The sequence below is a fragment of the Onthophagus taurus genome, chromosome 7 (genome assembly GCF_036711975.1).
Source record: "Onthophagus taurus isolate NC chromosome 7, IU_Otau_3.0, whole genome shotgun sequence".
NCBI classification, from domain to species: domain Eukaryota; kingdom Metazoa; phylum Arthropoda; class Insecta; order Coleoptera; family Scarabaeidae; genus Onthophagus; species Onthophagus taurus.
Genome location: NC_091972.1, coordinates 574,019 through 594,325, shown reverse-complemented (window position 1 = coordinate 594,325; position 20,307 = coordinate 574,019). Strand labels below are relative to the sequence as shown.

Sequence of the window (20,307 nt, the reverse complement as noted above, 5' to 3'; positions counted from 1 at the left end):
GATAAGGTGGACAGGGGGAAGTTGTGGGAGGAGGGGGATCACGGAACACCTAATAGCGAAAGTGAAGAAAATATACATGGAGACTAGGGCTAGGATAAAAGTGGGGGATAAGCTGAGCGACGTGTTCTGGACGACGAAGGGATTGAGGCAGGGATGTCCGCTGAACCTAAGTCTGTTTGCACTGTATACGGCGGACTTGGAAGATAGATTGGGGAAGGGACAGATGGGAGGGTTGGTGGTGGGAGGTAGAAAGGTGCATATGTTAGTATACGCGAATGACATCGTGGTCATGGCGAGAGAGGCGGTGGAGATGAAATATATGATAATGACATTAGAAAGATATTTTAGGAGGAAGAGGTTGGAAGTGAATGTGGGGGAAGATAAAGGTGATGAAGTTCTGTAAGGGTGGGAGAAAAAGAACAGAACACTGGAGATGGGTATGTGTTTAGGGAGGATAACAGGGAGGGGTCGCATGTGAAAGCTATGGCAAAAAAGGCGAATAAGGTGATGGGACAAGTATGGGATTGGGGGGAGAGAGTCTTTGGAAGGAATGTGGCAACGAGGAAGATTATGTTTGAAGGTCTGGTTAGCAGTGTGATGATGTATGGGGCAGAAGTATGAGGATGGAGGGAGCAGGGAATGCTGGAGGACGTGCAAGCTAGATATTGGAGATGGGTGCTTGGGGTGGCGGTCAGGAGGGCAGTGAAATATGAAGAAAGAATAGAAGGGAGGCCAAACTGCGGGATCAGATATGGGAAAGAAGACAGAGACGACTATTATAGAAGAGCGAACTATTCGGTAACTGAGATAAATAGTAGACGAAGGGTGGGTATGGAGATGTGGAGGGAGTTGAGAGATAGGGACCGAGATGTGCAGAGACAGGAAAGAAGGACACAAATAAAAGAGGGAAGATATAATGAAAGGGACATAATTACGGAGGGGCTGCCTAGATACTTGTTATTAGAAGGAGATGAGGAAGGGAAGAAGTTGGTGGCGAAGTTCCGTTGTGGAAACGAGGAGAGAGCTAACAGATACTGGATGGCTGATGAGGAGAGGTGATGATATAGGCTGTGCAGGGAGGTATGGGAACGTTGGAGCATATGTTGAATGGGTGCAGTGAGTTAAGGGAGGAGGAGGAGGAGGAGGAGATGGACAGAGGGCAGATCTTCGGAGACGGGGGAGAGGGGAAGCGATGGATAAGGAGCCGAGGGTGTGGAAATGGAGGAGGAAGGTAGAGGGTGCAAATAATATTTCATGATGTAAAAAATTGTAAACATGTTATTGTATACAATAACACTCTTAATAATAAAAACATTCGGATTTAGCCGCACGTATCTCAAGACGGCTAAATCCGAATGATTCTAGTTCTAGTTCTAGTAACAGTGCTAGTGTAAAACTAGAACTAACACTAGACCTAGAACAAGAAACATTCGGGTTTAACAGTGCGTCTCTCAAGACGGCTAAACCGGAATGATTCTAGTTCTAGGTCTTGTATTAGTTCTAGTTTTAGTTATTCTGCGCTAGATTGTTGTATATTTTTATTGAACTAAAACTAGGACTAACAGTAGAACTACAACTACAAACTTCCAAATGTATGTAGTAATAAGCTTTGAAGTAGCTTAAATAAGGATAGTAATTTAGACGCGAATGAACTTAATAATTTCTTTTTAAATGTATCGGATAGATTGGCTAATAATATGGAAGGGGACGAAGATCCGCTGTCGTTTCTCTTAGAACATGTCAATTACACAAATAGGGAATATTTTACCTTTAAAGCTTTCTCACAGGTGGAGGTATGGGATTCCCTTGACGCCCTTAAGCCTTGCAAATCGGTTGATGCGTTTGGTTTAAATGCGGTCATGATAAAAAAGGTCAAGAACTGTCTGATCCCAGGACTTACTGCTCTTTTCAATCAGTGTTTAAGCACAGGATGTTTTCCTGATAAATTTAAGTTGGCAAGTGTTTTGCCGCTATTCAAAAAAGGTGATATTGATGATCCTTCGAACTTTAGACCAATTAGTATACTGCCAGTGTTGTCAAAAATTTTTGAAATGCTATTGAAAAATCAATTAATCAATTATTTTGAAACTAATAATATTTTTAACAAACAACAATTTGGCTTTAGAAAAGGACTCTCTACGGCACTGGCTATACAAAATTTTATCGAGTATGTGGTCGATGGTTTTGAGGCGTCGCAATACACTGAAGCTAGTTTTTTGGATCTTACCAAAGCTTTTGATTGCGTGTCCCATTCTATTTTAATACGTAAATTGTACGCTTACAATGTCGCCCCGGACGCTTGCAAGCTTTGAATTTGTTAAATTTAACTCGGTGATGTCTAACCCTGGGAACATTACAAGTGGTGTTCCTCAGGGGTCAATTTTGGGTCCTATTTTATTCTTAATATATGTAAATGATTTGCCTTTTTTCATGAGTGGTGGAAGTTCAAGTTCAATCTTGTATGCGGATGACACAAGTTTGCTGACAAAACATGACTCTGACGTTGATGCCAGGGGATTGCAAGATTTAATGTTAAAATCGGCAAGGCATTGGTTTGCAAGTAATCGTCTAACACTGAATGCTGATAAAACAGAAGTAATGACCTTTATACTAAAGCAAACTACTATTAAATCCTATGTAGCGGATAGAGGAGTTTTTGGGTGTTCATCTGGATTCCGGGGTTACCTGGAATGTTCATGATGAGAAATTAGCCTCACGCTTAAGCTCCACTGCCTTTCTGTTGGGTCGTCTGTCTGAGTTTTCCTCTACTCGGGTATTGCGTTCCGCGTATTTTGCGCTTTTTCAGAGCCATCTAAGTTATGGGTTACTGGCCTGGGGACATGCCCCGATCAATAAAGGAATATTTGGGATACAAAGAAGAGCTATTAGAAATATTGCTAACTTGAACTATACTGATGACTGTAGGCCTTCTTTTATCAAATTAAAAATATTAACACTTCCTTCATTACATATTTTGGAATGTTTAAAGCTCACTTTTTTACATCATAGTCAGCACAGGAAAAATAGTGATGTTCACAATTATGGCACTAGGGGGAGGAATGACATTCGACCGGAGGCACTGCGACTGGAGAGGTCGAGAGACGCATATAATTACTATTGAGTGAAGTTCTTCAATGTCTTGCATTGTGGTTATAGAAGCTTACATTATAAGGCTTTTGTAACCAAAATTAAAAATGTTTTAGTGGGGAAGGCGTATTACTCCATAGATGATTTCTTAAACGATATACAGTCCTTCGATTGATATTTTTATTATGTATTACGACTGTGCGTTTGTCGCTACTGACCGGACACCGATTTATTACACCGATTATTTTATCAGGGGTTTAATGTAATGTAATGTATTTAGTAATTTATTCTTTCTTATATATGTTTTTATGTTGTATTTCTATTTCGATTGTGACGAATGTATGCCCTCTGGGTTATTAACATAATAAATTATTATTATTATTATTAAATATCTTAGGAATCATTTGGAGTTGAAATAAGACCTTTTTATACTTCTTTATTACATTCTTAACTGGTATTTGACTTTATTAATTAAATTAATATCATTATTAATTAGAAAATTCTTACTAAAATAACAAGTAAAATTTGCAAATCAATGGTAATTTAAAATACAAAACCTGATATCGTTAAATGCTAAATACATAACATTATAGATAGTGAAAAGGGGGTAATTTCGTGGTTAAAATTTAGCACTTGACCCCTCGATGAAATTGGATTTTGTCACGCGCTCGCATAGTTGTCACGAACTAATAACCCGACTAGTAAATAATCCCTCAGGTTTGATGCAGCCGTAATTACCGGGTGTTTAGGACGAATTTTTTTGAAACTATTCATACTACAAAGCGTTGAAATTCATATTAAAAAGTTTATGGTGAATTTATTAACTGAGTGATATTATTCCCATGGGTATCTTAAATATTTATCATCGAATATAAAATGAACATTTTTTCCTATCAACTGTTCGCAGGATGGCGAAAAAAGCTGAGTTAAACCTTTGCGCCGCGACCTCGTTCATCTTCTGCAAGTGACAACCGCTTCCATTTTTAGTAATTTATACGCGGTTCGTGAGGAGAAGTGTACCGCGAATAATTCCCATAAAAAAAGGTATATCGATCAAAACCTCATCAACATTTTCGAATATTATTTTCGATCGGTTTGTTTTCTCATTCAGTTATTACGCGGACCCAATCTGGACGGTTTCGGCAAAAGCGACGCTATCCCGAAATCGCGTTTCCATTATCGATTTATTATGTTTGCTTTCCAAACGATTGGACACGCCGCACCGTTTTGATATTATGGCATTTTATTAACCGGTAGTGTTGAAACACACGTGTATCGGTTAATTTCAAGTCTACGGTGATTCTAATTTTCTCTGATTGAGACCGTTTTTGTTAGCCGATATTTTCAAATGTCTATTGTTAGTTTGGCAATTCAATTTGTAATTCTGATCGGAACTCGTGTATCGTCAGAGATTCAAATCTAATAATAGGCGAGCTGCTTCTATATGTTGCCGAAATGCATCAACAGGTCGGTATGCCGAGAAGTTTCGGTTAACATTAGTTAAGAATTTGATCTTTGAATAGATTGAATACCAAAATCTATTCTATGCCAAACATGCATGTAATTCTACTTGTATTGTTTTGTATTCCTATCATATATTTAACGTGCGTCACAATGCAAATTTGAATAAAACCACAAATACGTGTTTAATTTAATATTGGTCAAATCTATTACGTCAATGTATTGATAGGTTATCAAAAAAAGAGAAAATACCCAAGTCAAGAAACAATAATGATATCATACGTTTATCTTAAAAAAAATGAGTCACTCAAAATATTACACATATTTTTTAAAGTGGATATGTGTAAAAAATTCTGCTTGAAAAAAAGATTTTTAAAAATAAAACATGATTCATTTTTTCAAAACTTTTTTCAACAATTTGAAATAAAAGACAGTTACATTTTGAACAAAAAGAATTTAATAGAATCATGACTCGTGGAAATTTATTCCCTGTAAAATCTGTATCTACCCCTCCATAAAAATAAACTTGAATAGGGAGAGCAGCATGAAAAATTCGCTTTGACACCGTTTTAACGGCATCGTTTGTCAACGGTGGCCCTTTTGGACCCCGCATTGGATCGTTTCGGAGCGGAGCTATTCTCACTTGGATAAGTGTGCGTTTTCAACAATCTTATCTGAAACGCGACGCATCAACGAGTTCTGGGTACCCATCTGCAACTGACTCACTGAAAACTCTATCATCACTGATTCTGACATCAGCTGGAAAACAGATAAAGTTTTCCAACTGTTAAACTAATTTTATAATTTATGTTAAAACTCATTAATAAATGTATATTTACATATTTATCACTTCAATTAATTTTTCTTGTCTATCTGGTAGCATAATGAGTTGAAAGTTGTTCGCTTTTTCAACTGCCTCTAATAATTATCGATTAGTTCTCAATCATAGTTCAATTTAACATGTTGTTTACATAGATCACGAACAGCGACGGCTCTAAAATTTAACCCTAGCGCATCCCATCTGCAACATTATTGCAAGTCGACATCATTTCACAACCAGCTAGTTTCCTCTTAACCTATAATATTGTAATTTTTAGACAAGAATCTAATCTCTACTAGGATCAACGACTCACTTAATGATTTCACACAAACTTTAAAATTAATCAAGGGTACGCCAAATATCGAGTTTATTTGGACCTTTATTCCCCAATTGATTTCGAGGTTAACGACAGTTTTACACTCTGAAAAGGTGAGGATTGTTCCAAGTTCAACTACTGATCCCTAAAAGGTTATTTCTCGAGTCTGAATGCTCCTACACTTTCGTTAAAGAGGTCGAATGTCGTCAATAAGATCCCAGGTGAAGATTTTACAGTCGATTATGTAGACACTCTTTAGAGTATCTCACTACACTACAATTAAATAATACTAAACTAACATAAAACCTAGAGCAAGAAACTAGAGCTGTTTCTAATTCTAGTCCACTGTTAGTTCTAGTGATAATTTGTTCAATTTTTAGTTCAAATAGTTCTTAATACTTTTCCAAACTGTTAAATCCTGGATGTGCTTTTAGCTCCAATAATTGTTGCATTATAAACAAATTGTCCGAACAAGATTTGCCCAGGATGAATCCATTTTAGCCCTAGCTTATTTTGCCACTTATGCCCTCCCTCAACTTCTTTTGCATTCTTCCAAACAAACTAAAGATTCTATTTCTTGGGTGTATCTCCTGTTGTTATTTTAAGCTTCCCTGATGGAACAAGCCTTGGCCTGACAACATAGAAATTGGAGGAAGGAATGAAAATATAATGTAAAAAAAGGTACCAAAACTTTGCTAGTTAGTTCCTCACTTTCAAATTGTGACGACTCTGATGCTGAAAAATTATCTCTATGAAATATTGATGACAACATATTGTTCATAGTGAAACTAAAGAGGTCTTGGCACGAAATAAGCCCAGAATGTAATGAAGCCTAATTTTGTTGTGATTCACAACAAAAATGAACTCTCTTAACACGTGTAAGCTATTTCGTCTTAACGAGGTTTTACTGTTTATGAATAGATCGATTTCTTAAACAATGAGGCTAAGATGTATATTTATGTTTTTGTGGCAATCGTAGAAACGCAATTATAGATGTTAAATCCCAGGACGGTAGAGTCTAAAATCTAAAAGGACAGCTATATCCTTTGTTCTTGTGTTATCCAGAAAATGATGTCAATATCGGTGTTTGTTGTATACTTTTATTGGACTAAAACTAGAACTAACACTAGACGTAGAACAAAAAATGTTACGGTTTATCCGAACGTCTCTCAAGACGGCTAAATTCGAATGCTAGTTCTAGTTCTAATTTTAGATTTTAGAATGCTAGTTCTAGTTTTTCTAGTAACAGTGCTAGTGTTAAACTAGAACCAACACTAGATCTGCCGCACGTCTCTCAAGACGGCTAAATCCGAATGATTCTAGTTCTAGGTCTTGTGTCAGTTTTAGTGGAAAATTGGAACTAACATTAGACCGAGAACTAGAAACATTCGGATTTAGCCGCACGTCTCTCAAGACGGCTAAACCCGAATGATTTTAGTTCTAGGTCTTGTGTTAGTTCTAGTGATAGCGCTAGTGTAAATCTTGAACTAACACTAGACCTAGAACTAGAAAATATCGGGTTTAGCCGTGCGTCTTCAGAGTTCTTCTAGTTTTACACTATCACTAGAACTAACACAAGACCTAGAATTAGAATTATTCGGGTTTAGCCATCTTGAGAGATGTGCGGCTAAATCCGAATGTTCCTAGTTCTAGGTGTAGTGTTAGTTCTAGTTTTACACTAGCACTATCACTAGAACTAACACAAGACCTAGAATTAGAATCATTCGGGTTTAGCCATCTTGAGAGATGTGCGGCTAAATCCGAATGTTCCTAGTTCTAGGTCTAGTATTAGTTCTAGTTTTACACTAGCACTATCACTAGAACTAACACAAGACCTAGAATTAGAATCATTCGGGTTTAGCCATCTTGAGAGATGTGCGGCTAAATCCGAATGTTCCTAGTTCTAGGTCTAGTATTAGTTCTAGTTTTACACTAGCACTATCACTAGAACTAACACAAGACCTAGTACTAGAATCATTTGGGTTTAGCCGTCTTGAGAGACGTGCGGCTAAACCCGAATGTTTCTAGTTCTAGGTCTAGTGTTAGTTCTAGTTTTACACTAGCACTATCACTAGAACTAACACAAGACCTAGAATAGGGCCGTTAACTTTTTTTTTTATTGGCTTATTCGAAAGTTTTTTAAAATTGATTGACCCCATATTTTTTAATTTTTGATTCTGAGGCTTAGTTTTTCCAAAAAAAAATAATAAAGTTTGAAATTACAGGCCGCGAATTCAGTAGCGCGTCACTCAGATTTGAGCGTATGATTGGAGCGTATAAAAATCAATAAAATTCCTAGAGAGAGACGATGCTACGAATCTTATGCGCTAGAAGAAAACAGAAGAAAACGGGAGAGAAATCACGTCTGTGATTTCTTTCTTCTTACTTAAAACGTCACAATGAATCAGGGGTGGGGAATTTTAAACTTTTACATTAATTATTGCAAAAATTAAACAATTTTCGAACGTGAAAACGTTACTAATCCGTCTAATTTAATTTACATTATCGATTTTTTGGAAGACGGTCTTTCTAATCGATTGACGTTAACGGCCCTATTAGAATCATTCGGGTATAGCCATCTTGAGAGATGTGCGGCTAAATCCGAATGTTCCTAGTTCTAGGTCTAGTGTTAGTTCTAGTTTTACACTAGCACTATCACTAGAACTAACACAAGACCTAGTACTAGAATCATTCGGGTTTAGCCATCTTGAGAGACGTGCGGCTAAACCCGAATGTTTCTAGTTCTAGGTCTAGTGTTAATTCTAGCTTTACACTAGCACTATCACTAGAACTAACAGAAGACCTAGAATTAGAATCATTCGGGTTTAGCCATCTTGAGAGACGTGCGGCTAAACCCGAATGTTTCTAGTTCTAGGTCTAGTGTTAGTTCTAGTTTTACACTAGCACTATCACTAGAACTAACACAAGACCTAGAATTAGAATCATTCGGGTTTAGCCATCTTGAGAGATGTGCGGCTAAATCCGAATGTTTCTAGTTCTAGGTCTAGTGTTAGTTCTAGTTTTACACTAGCACTATCACTAGAACTAACAGAAGACCTAGTACTAGAATCATTCGGGTTTAGCCGTCTTGAGAGAGCTAAATTGTTGTATATTTTTATTGAACTAAAACTAGAACTAACTGTAGACCTAAAACTACAAAGTTCCAAATGTATGTAGGTACTAATAAGCTTTCAAGTAGTTTAAATATCTAAGAATTGTTTGGAGTTGAAATAAGACCTTTTTATACTTCTTTATTTCATTCTTAACTGCTACTTTGTATATTTTATTTTATTAATTAAATTAATATGATTATTAATTAGAAAATTCTTACTAAAATAACAAGTAAAATTTGTCAAAAAATAATTCTAGTTTACTGTTAGTTCTAGTGATAATTCTAGTTTTAGTTCAAATAGTTGTTAACACTTCTACAATCTAGATGTGATGATTAGTTTCTCCAATAATTGTTGCATTATAAACAAGATTTGCCCAGGATGAATCCAGTTTGGCCCTCCCTAAACTTCTTTTGCATTCTTCCAAACAAACTAAAGATTCTCTTTCTTAGTTTTTCCATGGTTTTCTCCCTGGAAATTTATAGTCTTACTTTCAGGTTGTATCTCCTTTTATTATGTTAAGCTTCCCTGATGGAACAAGCTTTGGCCTGACAACATAGAAATTGGAGGAAGGAATGAAAATAAAGCAGAAACGCTTGAATATGTAAAAAAAGGTGCCAAAACTTTGCTAGTTAATTCCTCACTTTCAAATATGTTCAAATATGACGACTCTGATGCTGAAAAATGATCTCTATGAAATATTGATGACAACATATTGTTTAGAGTGAAGCTATGAAATAAGCTCGGAATGTAATGAAGCCCAATTTTGTTAAACTCCAAGAATATGAGTTGTCGAAAGTTCAATAGTCGCAATTTTTTTTGCGATAAATTAACGTTTTTTATGTCTTACTTATCCCATACAAAAAAAAAATGTGGCGATATAACTTTTTGTTCTTGTTATTTACTACTTCAAAATTTGTTTACAAATCGTGTTTTTACAAACACGGGCTTTAGCGAAATGATTGATCGCTAGCAACATGTGCAAGACGATTTAGTTTGAAATTATAGTACAACACGTTACTCTAGGGGTTAAAGTTTCCGTTTTGACAATGATTAATAGGTACAAACATTATTTTTTAAAATTATAATTATGATGGATATCCCTTTAAACAAAAAGTATCCGAACATAAAGTGTTGTTCGAAACTCTCGCATCCACATCCCAAGAACCTTTTACCCTAAACCCTAAACCCCTAAAGTAACCGCAAACATTTTATCCCCGCAATCAGTGTAAATCAAGAGAATAGCCACAGAAAGGAATTGGTTTCGGCTATAAAATTCCAAGAAAATTCAACAGTTCCACAATAAAGTGTTAATGAACGATAAAAATACACCGTACTTATAAATCAAAACGTATTTTGTAACATTATATCTTCCTTTACTTAAAACTATTTTAAAACTCGTCTGCGTCATCAAAATCCGCTCATAAACGAGTAATTACTCATCAAAACTCACGTAGAAAGGAGGTCATGCTATGATGTAAATGGTTTTGTGTACAGTAATATGATTGTTTTGTGGTTTTTAAATCGAATTCACACTCTTCAAATAGAAATTCCCTGTTCAAGTTGTTTAAGAAATCATGAGATAAGGATAAAGAAAAACAAGCGGAAACCGCATTTGGTGACTTATGATTTAAAAGGACGTGAAAATCTGTTTCCTCATTAGTATTGAACGAACCTTGTCTTTGAGAAGTATCATAAGAAATAATGTTTGGAGTAAGAATCTTTTTGGTGATGCTGGTGTTATTTTACGTCGTGTTTTTAATGGATGAGGTGGAAGGAATATTTCCTTTGTACCCTCGTTGCCCTAAAGGACAAAGAAGGATTAAAAAACTGTGCCGAGAAGTGTTTTAAACAATTAATTACGAATAAGTAAGTAAAAAAACAAATATTATTAAGAACACATTGTAAATAATATTTTTTTTCAATTTCTTTTAGGTATGTTAATCAGATTTTGTAATTAACGATTAATTATAATATATTTGTTTATTTAAATCTATTATTTTCTTTTTTTTTTGTTCCAAATAACTTATTGTTTTAATCACAGAGCAGACACCAAAACGTAATCAAACTGATCAATGTTAATTATGTACGCTTGAAAGCTCGACCTAACGAGCGAAAAGCTTTCCCATCATCGGTCACGTACGCCAATGGTCACGCAAAATGGGAATCAAAGCGATAAATTCCGTAATTTAGAATGGTACACGAAAATCATTTCCTATAATTTAACGATTTTTTACTATTGCTTCATTTAACTATATTATAAAGCACAGAGAGATCAAATTAATAATGAGGTTAATTTAATTTAAAACACGTTGCACAATTTTGCGGAAAGTTAAATGACTAAACTTTCAAGAGTTGGCATTAACAACGTTTCAAAACTTTTTGAGCTAATCTGCTTTATTAGTACTTTAAAGGCGTTTCCTTCAATTTTAACTCTATTTTAATTTAGTAAATTTAGTAAAAATTAAAAAAACGACAGGAACATGTTTTATTTTCATTTAACAGGTTGAGTGCCACAAGAGTCCAACGTATACTTTTGACTTTCTAGCCAGGTGAGACCAATGTGGCCTCGCATGTACCCATACTTGATTTGGCTGTGTAGTTCCGCAACGGTCTCTCACTGCAATATGAAATCAATGGAGTTCGAAACTGCGTGGCCTGGCGGTCCAGAGACAAGTTTTGGCCTGTGGAGATGAGAAACCAAAGCGGTGCTACGTGGCCAGGAAAGATAAAGTAACCCACATTTGTATTATTTTTTGTTTTTTACTTAGACATACATTTCATTAGGAATTTTATTCATTAACACATAATAAACATACAAGAAAAACAAAGAACATTTTATAAATGAAATAAATGGAAATTATTGAACTAATTACAAAAAAAAAAATAGTCAATTCACAACTAGGCAAATTATTTCTTCACCTCGTGGCTTTCAAAAAAACATTCAAGGCAATAATGTTTGTCACAAGCCTCGCATTTCAACATACTTTGCGGAGTTTTTTTGAGTGCTTCTTTTCTGCCCATTTCTTGACTATGTTGTGAGTAACAGGCCACACAGCGCCTTCTCAGTTTTCTACCGAGGTTGACTAGCTTGTGGTCGTTTGTCGTAACCGTCTGTTCATGTTCTTCAAGTTGCAGAAGACCAAATATTACTGATTCTCTGAATTTTGTTATAGACATGGGCTCATTGGCGATGTCTCTATAAGCGATGTAAGCATTGATGAAAGCAGTGCCAGTCAAAAGTTCAATGGCAAGTTTTTTATACCACTTCAATGTTTTACGTAGTGAGGAATTGTAACTTTTTTTTTGATCGGCGATATCAACTTGTTATATTCGATAACATTTTTTGGTTTGCAGACTTCACCTCGTCTTCTCTGCACGGTCACCATTTCATCGGTATATTTCGTGCTCAATGTCAGCACGTCTCTCTTATCCTTCCATTTTTGAACTACTATTCCTGAATTGCTTTCTTCAGCGATGGTTTCCCCAAGTTTGAGTTTTTTCGTTATAACATTCTTGGGATTGAATTTTCTGTTTGTTCGTAACGTTCCAATCAAATGAGTTTCACGGCGTAGTAGTTCGCGAGCAAGAGTTACTGAGGTGTAGTAGTTATCAGTGCAAAGAGTTCTCCCTTTATGAAGTAAATCTTTCATCAAGTTCAAAACAACGTTAGTTGGAACGCCACCTCCGTCTGTCTGCTCCTTACCGCAGTATATTTTGAAGTCGTAGGTGTAACCGCCCTCTAGGCACAACTTGAATACCTTTATGCCAAATTTGTGTCTTTTATTGGCAATGTATTGTTTGAACTTGAGCTGTCCCTGGAATGGCACCAATGTTTCGTCGATGCACACATATTCTCCTGGAACGTATATTCGTTGGAAGACTTCTTTGAGTTTCAGAACAAGTGGTGTAAGTTTCTGAAGCCTATCTTCGGTTACTTCAGAATTATCGCTGATGTGTAGCATGTTAGATAGCAACTGAAAACGGTTTCGGGACATTACGCCTGTGATGAAGTTCTTATATATAGGGCTCTTGGACCAATAAGCTTGAAGCGTTGGGAACTGACAGAGCCCCATCCATAAAACAATACCCAGGAATTTTTTCATTTCAGGTACAGTTGTATCATGCCAAGAGGTTATCCGAGCCCGTCGAAGTTGATTCTTTGCAAGACATTGTGCTGCATACCTATTCGTTTCCACGACCTTTTGGAAAAATAACAATAAAGTAACAAGAAAAAACTGCAGCATACAATTAGTTACCATCAACTCTAAGATGTCATCATTCACAAATAAAAAAATAAATAAAAATAAATAATAATTTATTGAGCCAAATTAGAAAAAACAAAATACAATAATAAGGAAAAGTACAATAATATTAAACTTAAATTATAGCTCAAAGGGTGCAAGGGCAGAAAAGGCAAAACAATGCCACTGATTTTACTTGCACCTAATGAGAACAGCAGCAGAAAATAAAATAAAAGTTAAATCAAATCAAAACTGAGCAGTATCAATGAAAATAAGATAATAAAAATAAAAACAAAAATAAAAACAAGTAGTTAGGATTATTAAATTACCAAAAGAATCAAAAGCAACACTATATCAATTATCACAAAAACCGATCAAACACCCTCTCGCGCAAAACAATAGATCTAAACAACTGAACCGAGCGGGCACACCTCGCAGAACTGGGAATCGCATTCCAAAAACGAGCTACTTGATAGGAAAACGAGCACTGAAATTTTGACGATCTATGCAGCGGAACCGTAATAGAAAATCCATGCCTAAGATTCAAATTGTGTACATCAGTTCTGAAGGTAATCTTGCGAGAAAGATAAGGAGGTTTACCAGAAATAATAATCCCATGAATAAAAGACAAGTAATGAAAAACAAATCTCTGTCGCATATTCAGCCAACCACAATTCTGAAGAGCTTGTGAGACGTGATCACCTCTCCTCAATTTATAAATAAAGCGAAGACACGAATTCTGCACGACCTGAATTCTTCGCAAACTCTCAAAAGATAGACATGGACCAAATACAACGTTACAATAATTAAAGTGAGACAAAACTAGAGCATCACAGAGAAGGCGTTTGAGCTTTATCGACAAAAACATTTTATTAAAATAGAGGTTTCTAAGGGACCCATACGCGCGCCTACATATCAACCTAATGTGATCACCAAAAGTAAGCCTATCATCAATGACAACACCCAAACTCTTGACCGAGTCCACCACTCTTAATTGCTCCCCTAGCATACTAATGTTAATGTCATTTTTATTAACAGATAAGTTACCCTTTTTAGTAAATAAGATGCATTGGGTCTTGTCAGGATTGATCACAAGAGCATGCCTTTGTATCTCCACACATAAGTGACCCAATTCCTCAGTAATTCTGGCACATGCATGTGGCAACTCATCGGGTATGAGGTCGAAATAAAGCTGTGTATCATCCGCATATAAGTGATAGGAACATAAGGTTAATTTTGAAAATAAATTGCTGGTGAATATACTAAATAAAAGTGGACCCAAAATAGAACCTTGCGGTACACCTGCTACAATTGTAGAAGGATCAGAACAAACGGATTTAACCTTAACCGATTGCATCCTGTTAGAAAGATAGCTCCGAAACAAGGAAACAGCACAATCAGAAACACCAATAAACCTCAGAATAGCCAACAAAAGGTTATGATTCAAAATATCAAATGCCTTGCTGAAATCAAGAAACACAAGTACAGTAGATCTTCCCCCATCCAGAGCTCTAAAAACGTCATCTGTCAGATCAAGAAGTGCCGTGGCACAGCTATACTGTCGCCTAAAGCCAGATTGTTTCTGAGGTAAAATATGATTAGAATTTAAAAAGGATTAAATAGGCTATAAAATTCACAAGGAGTCTTGTCATGGAAATTTTTATGAATTTGTGGATCAAATCCCACGGTATTTGCTTCAGAGAACATAATTTGACGCAAGTTGTTGCCGGTTACAGGACCCCAAGTGATGTTTGCGTTTTGCGTAGCGGCATCAGTGGTTGACGGTAAAAGAGTTTCATCGGAATCCGAGTCAGAGTCTTGCGTCATATTTGCAATTACAGTTTCAATAACGTCAGCAACATGTTGCGCCTCAGTTGAAACATTACTTGAAGTTTTCGCACCCGTTGCACTTGTCGACGGTTCGTTACCTGTAATTGGGTGTTTTTGATGTTTTTCTCCATTCTTCGGGGGATGTTTCTTGTGTCCCTTCGTGCTCTTCGATGATGATTCAGAATCTACTGACGACTCACATTGATATTCATCAGAAAGATAGACGTCTCCAAACAGTGATTCTTCATCTTGACTGCTGTAGTGTTCATCTTCATCAGACAGCACCTCCTGCCATAACTTCGTCAATCTCTTTTGTTCTTCCTCGTACGAGTACATGGTGTAATTCTTGCTGCACTACGAGAAGAACTGAGACGATCGCAAGCTTACTACACTCCCACTCTCTTACCGGACCGTTCGTCAAGACATTTTGTCGGGCGTGCCGCGACAAGTTTCAACATGCAGGGATATGCGTAGCGTAGTGACACATTGGTCTCTCTCGGCCGTTTCAACAAAATGGTCAAATATGCGGCTGCGTGAGACCAATGTGGTCTCCAAAAATGAAATGCCGTTTTCGATATTCCAAAAACATTTGGCGTATCAAAATACATGTTTTCATCAATAAAACTTTTATATCTAACTTTTCAGACAAAAAAAAGTGCCGGCCCATAGGACCAAAATTTTTCAATACATGGTGGCACTCAACCTGTTAAAATTATACAGGTACGGGACACCTGTATATTTAGAACAGAAACGGATTACCATTCAAATAACAATCAATTCAACTGTTAAATATACAGGGTGTCCCGTTAAGCGTACGGAGCGGCTGTATCTCTAGAACGGTAAGACCTAGAGGTTTGGGAAAAAAATCCTTATAAGCAAAGTGACCAAGAGAAATAGCTGGAAATTATTTAGAAGTTCGTAATTCGGCCGCTAGGGGGCGTAACTGCCATAGAGAAACATAAAATTCCCTCTATCTCAGAAACTTAGACGATGAGCTATAACTTTGACAACATCATTTAATAGCTTGGATAATACCGCATCGCTTTTGTTTTGCGATATTTCTCATATCTGTCATAATAAGGGAAGGGGAGGCCAATGCGTTTTCATATGTTTACATTTTAATATCTCCTAGACCATTCAACCGATTTGAATATTTTCGGTATTGTTTGAAAGAGCATTTTATGCTCTTTTTAAAGATATTTTCAGTAAGACCGTTTGTTTTAAAACAAATGAGCTAGAGGACGTTATCTGCAGCGATTACATATCTTTGTGATTTTTGAAGAAAAATTAAATGGGACGATACTATTTACTTCACATACCCTTAGTCACCTTAAAATTTGCTAAATTTTAGTGAAAACCGCATCTCGATATCGCCACCCGTGAATGCCCCACAAATGCTATGGATGTATGAAGCATCTGTCCACAAGCTGATGTAAACTTGCATAATATGCATTCTTGGTTCGAAAACCCACATTGCTTTCACCCCTTTATCTATTGGGTAGACTAAACGACCTGACTTTTCAAGAAAAACCAATAACCAGGGAAAATATGACAAAACACTAAATACCAGTGGAAACGTATCTAGGGCCGAGACTTAAGCAGCGCTTTTTTTTCGTCGAAACTAGATTAAATAAATGCATCGAGGTTTATGAAACGCATTTAGCACATTAGCGAGTTATTTTTGCCAAAAATTTAAGTTATTCTAAGTGTTTTGGTTTATTTTGTTTTATTATCATTGTTGATGTTTCATTGATCCGTTGGCTTTTCAACACGCCTCAAAAGTAGTTTTGAACCAGTTCTAAGCTTGGATAAAGTGTTCTAGAAGGTTCTAGATAATAAAATTATTGTTCTCTCTTATTTGTTTCTTAAGGTAACTTGATCCGATTAAGATATACGAATTTTTAACATTTTCTTTATAATTCGAGAATGGATGGAGATATCGAGATGCGGTTTTCACTAATATTTAGCAAATTTTATGGTGATTAACGGTCTGTGAAGTAAATAGCACCGTTCCATTTAACTTTTTTTTTTAAATCACAAAAATATGCAACCGCTGCAGATAACGCCCTCTAGCTTATTTGTTTTAAACCAAGCCGTCTTACTGAAAATATCTTTTAAAAGAGCATGAAATACTCTTTCAAACAAGACTAAAAATATTCAAATCGGTTGAATGGTCCAGGAGATATTAAAATGTAAACATTTGAAAACGCATTGGCCTCCCCCTCCCTTATTATGACAGTTATGAGAAATATCGCAAAACAAAAGCGATGCGGTATTATCCAAGCTACTAAATGATGTTGTCAAAGTTATAGCTATAGGTTAGCTATAAGTTATAGATATATCGTCTAACTTTCTGAGATAGAGGGAATTTTATGTTTCTCTATGGCAGTTACGCCCCCTAGCGGTCGAATTACGAACTTCAAAATAATTTCCAGCTATTTCTCTTGCCCACTTTGCTTATAAGGATTTTTTTCCCAAACCTCTAGGCCTTACCGTTGTTGAGATACAGCCGCTCCGTACGCTTAACGGGACACCCTGTATATTTAACAGTTGAATTGATTGTTATTTCAATGGTAATCCGTTTCGCTTCATTTCCAATCGTTTTATACGTCCTAAAAGTTGATGGGTATTTTAATAGCGCCCCGTATAACCTGGGTTCGTAATTAAGTTCGTTTACAGCCGGCTACCAGAAGTTTTAATCCTACACATTTTGGCGAACCCTGAAGGGGTGCGCTCTCCATCTATCGTAAACGTAGCGGAAAGAGCGATATAACATAGCCAAACCATCAGCCGTTATTCACAACGTGAACTTTACATGATTAATGTGCCCCGGATAAATTCAAAGATCGTTTTAAATTGATAACAAATTTTTTTGCAGATGTGGTAAAATTTCGTTTTCATTACCCATTCAAAATTAAATTTACATAGAAAACTAAAAATTAATTGGAACACTTAATTTCTAAGAACGTGAAATTCAGCAAATTTTTCATTAAAAAACTTAAAAATCCCAGAACATTGAAGGCAAAAATATTTAAACCTAATACCATCTAACACAGGATGTATAACCAAGCACCACTATTACAAAAAATCATTATACTTCTTAAAAAATCATACAAATCTTCTTGCTTGGTGGCTACTAACGATTATTTATTCAAAAAGCATATCTACGAAAATCTTTCGAAATTATTAAAGCTTGAGCCTGGATATATAGTACAGCTAAAAATAAACAAATAGTCAAGGTATTTTGCAGTGAGTGAAGGTAACAAAAACTTAAATTTATTATTTCTTACATATTATTGTATCTATATCTGAATAACTTTTCAAGCTTACACAACTGCATAAGTGTGAATTGATATTTCCTATGACGTGCTGTATGTATTTTGTTCGGGAAAGGTCTATTTTGGTAACCTGTATTTCAGTGAATGAAATTTTGTTCCTACATTGAGATCACACCTTGATATGCGACGTTTAATACATCAACACCGATTAATAAATTAAGTTTGTTTATTAATAGCCTGACTAAATACATATGTATACAGTGAATTTTACTTAAGATGTAATATACAAAAAAATGTATATTTCCATAGAAACCAGGGCGTACAATGTTATATTAACGTAAAATTAGACTAACACTAGCACTAGAACTAACACTACACTTCTAGGTCTTATGTTAGTTCTACTGACAGTGGTAGGTAGCGGTAGTTAGTATAAGATATCACTATGTTGCATATCTTTATTGCACTAAAACTAGAACTAACACTAAACCTAGAACTAGAAACATTCGGCTTTAGCCGTCTTGAGAGACGTGCGGCTAAACCCGATACTTTCTAGTTCTAGGTCTAGTGTTAGTTCTAGTTTTACACTAGCACTATCACTAGAACTAACACAACACCAAGAACTAGAATCATTCGGGTTTAGCAGACTTGAGAGACGCACGGCTAAACCCGAATGTTTCTGCTTCTAGGTCTAGTGTTAGTTCTACTTTTCGGTCAATAAAAATGTTCCACAATCTAACGCTAAATAACAATTCAAACTAGAACTAACACTAGACCTAGAACTAGAAACATTCGTGTTTAGCCGCACGTCTCTCAAGACGGCTAAACCCGAATGATTCTAGTTCTAGGTTTAGTGTTAGTTCTAGTTTTACACTAGCACTATCACTAGAAACATTCGGATTTAGTCGCATGTCTTTCAAAACGGCTAAACCCGAATGATTGTAGTTCTAGGTCTTGATTAGTTCTAGTGATAGTGCAAAACTAGAACTAACACTAGACCTAGAACTAGAAAGTATCGGGTTTAGCCGTGCGTCTGAAAAATGTTTTTGATTTTAGGTCTAGTGTTAGTTCTAGTTTTAATTATTATTTACCGTCAGATTGCAGTATATTTTTATTGAACGAAAAGTAGAACTAACACTAGATCTAAAACCAGAAACATTCAGGTTTAGCAGTGCGTCTCTTAAGACGGCTGAAAACTCAGGGTTATCACCTTTTTCCAAGCAAAACTTTTCCTTTGCAAAACTACCCAATGCCTGTACAGGGTGGTTCAAATTCGATGTCCAAATAGGTTATCTCGGAAACTATAAGAGCTATTCGCTTATTAAATTTGTTATTTCTTTCTGATTACAAAAATATAGGGTTCGACCTTTGATTATATATAATATGGATTGAGCCAACGAGAGAGATAGCTTGCGCAAGGTGATCGAACCGAGATAGACATAGAAGCGTACTGTCATATAATGGGCGTGCGTTAATTTTGGCGGTAAATTTAAAACAAAATTAATGACTATAGTCCGTTAGACTTTGCTACGCACAAAGGCTACGCAGTTCCCATATAGGCGGTAAATTGTTGATTTGGTTTAAATTAGGAAATAAATGAAGAAAAATATAAGTACCATAATTTATAAACATTAACAATACATTTTTAAACATAACGGTGTGACTGGCTGTGACACAACAAAACGATAAACGTCAAATGGAGGAGGTTTGACACTTTTGTGCGCATGCGCCCGTCTGTTTAGTACCGTTTTATGTCTATCTTTGTTACACTTTCACATTATCGCTTTCCATCTGCGTCTATTCACCTTCAGCCACATTGTTGTTAGTAGATATATTCAGTTAGCTCAATCCATATTACATATAATCAAAGGGTTCGACAGCTTTATTTCTTATTGTTTTAGAATAAATCTAAAAATAAACTTTTTTTATAAAAGTTCTAAACACCACCGAAATTTAGTGTCATCGAAGAAATGAAATTTACAGTTTTCTGTAAATTACGGGATATTATTTTTCTGGGATTTAAAAACAAATAATTATGTTTATTACACCAACTGTTAATAGGAAAATATTTAATGAATTGCATTGTTTTGGATTGGAGAAATATGTTTTTCTAACTTTTAGCTATAGTACCGTAATTTACAGGAAACTGTAAATTTAACTTCTT

The 20,307-nt window shown here is 35.8% G+C and overlaps 1 protein-coding gene and 1 long non-coding RNA gene across 3 annotated transcripts in view; one reads left to right on the top strand and one right to left on the bottom strand.

Moving 5' to 3' along the window:
- The window catches only part of LOC111421032 (sodium/calcium exchanger 3), a 108,379-nt gene that overhangs the window by 54,139 nt on the left and 33,933 nt on the right, over window positions 1-20,307 (bottom strand). The gene's annotated exons all lie outside the window — the stretch shown is intronic.
- Window positions 10,159-10,790, top strand: LOC111421034 (uncharacterized). The gene is made up of 2 exons (XR_002707153.2): window positions 10,159-10,663; window positions 10,730-10,790. It is a non-coding gene; the product is annotated as an uncharacterized lncRNA (long non-coding RNA).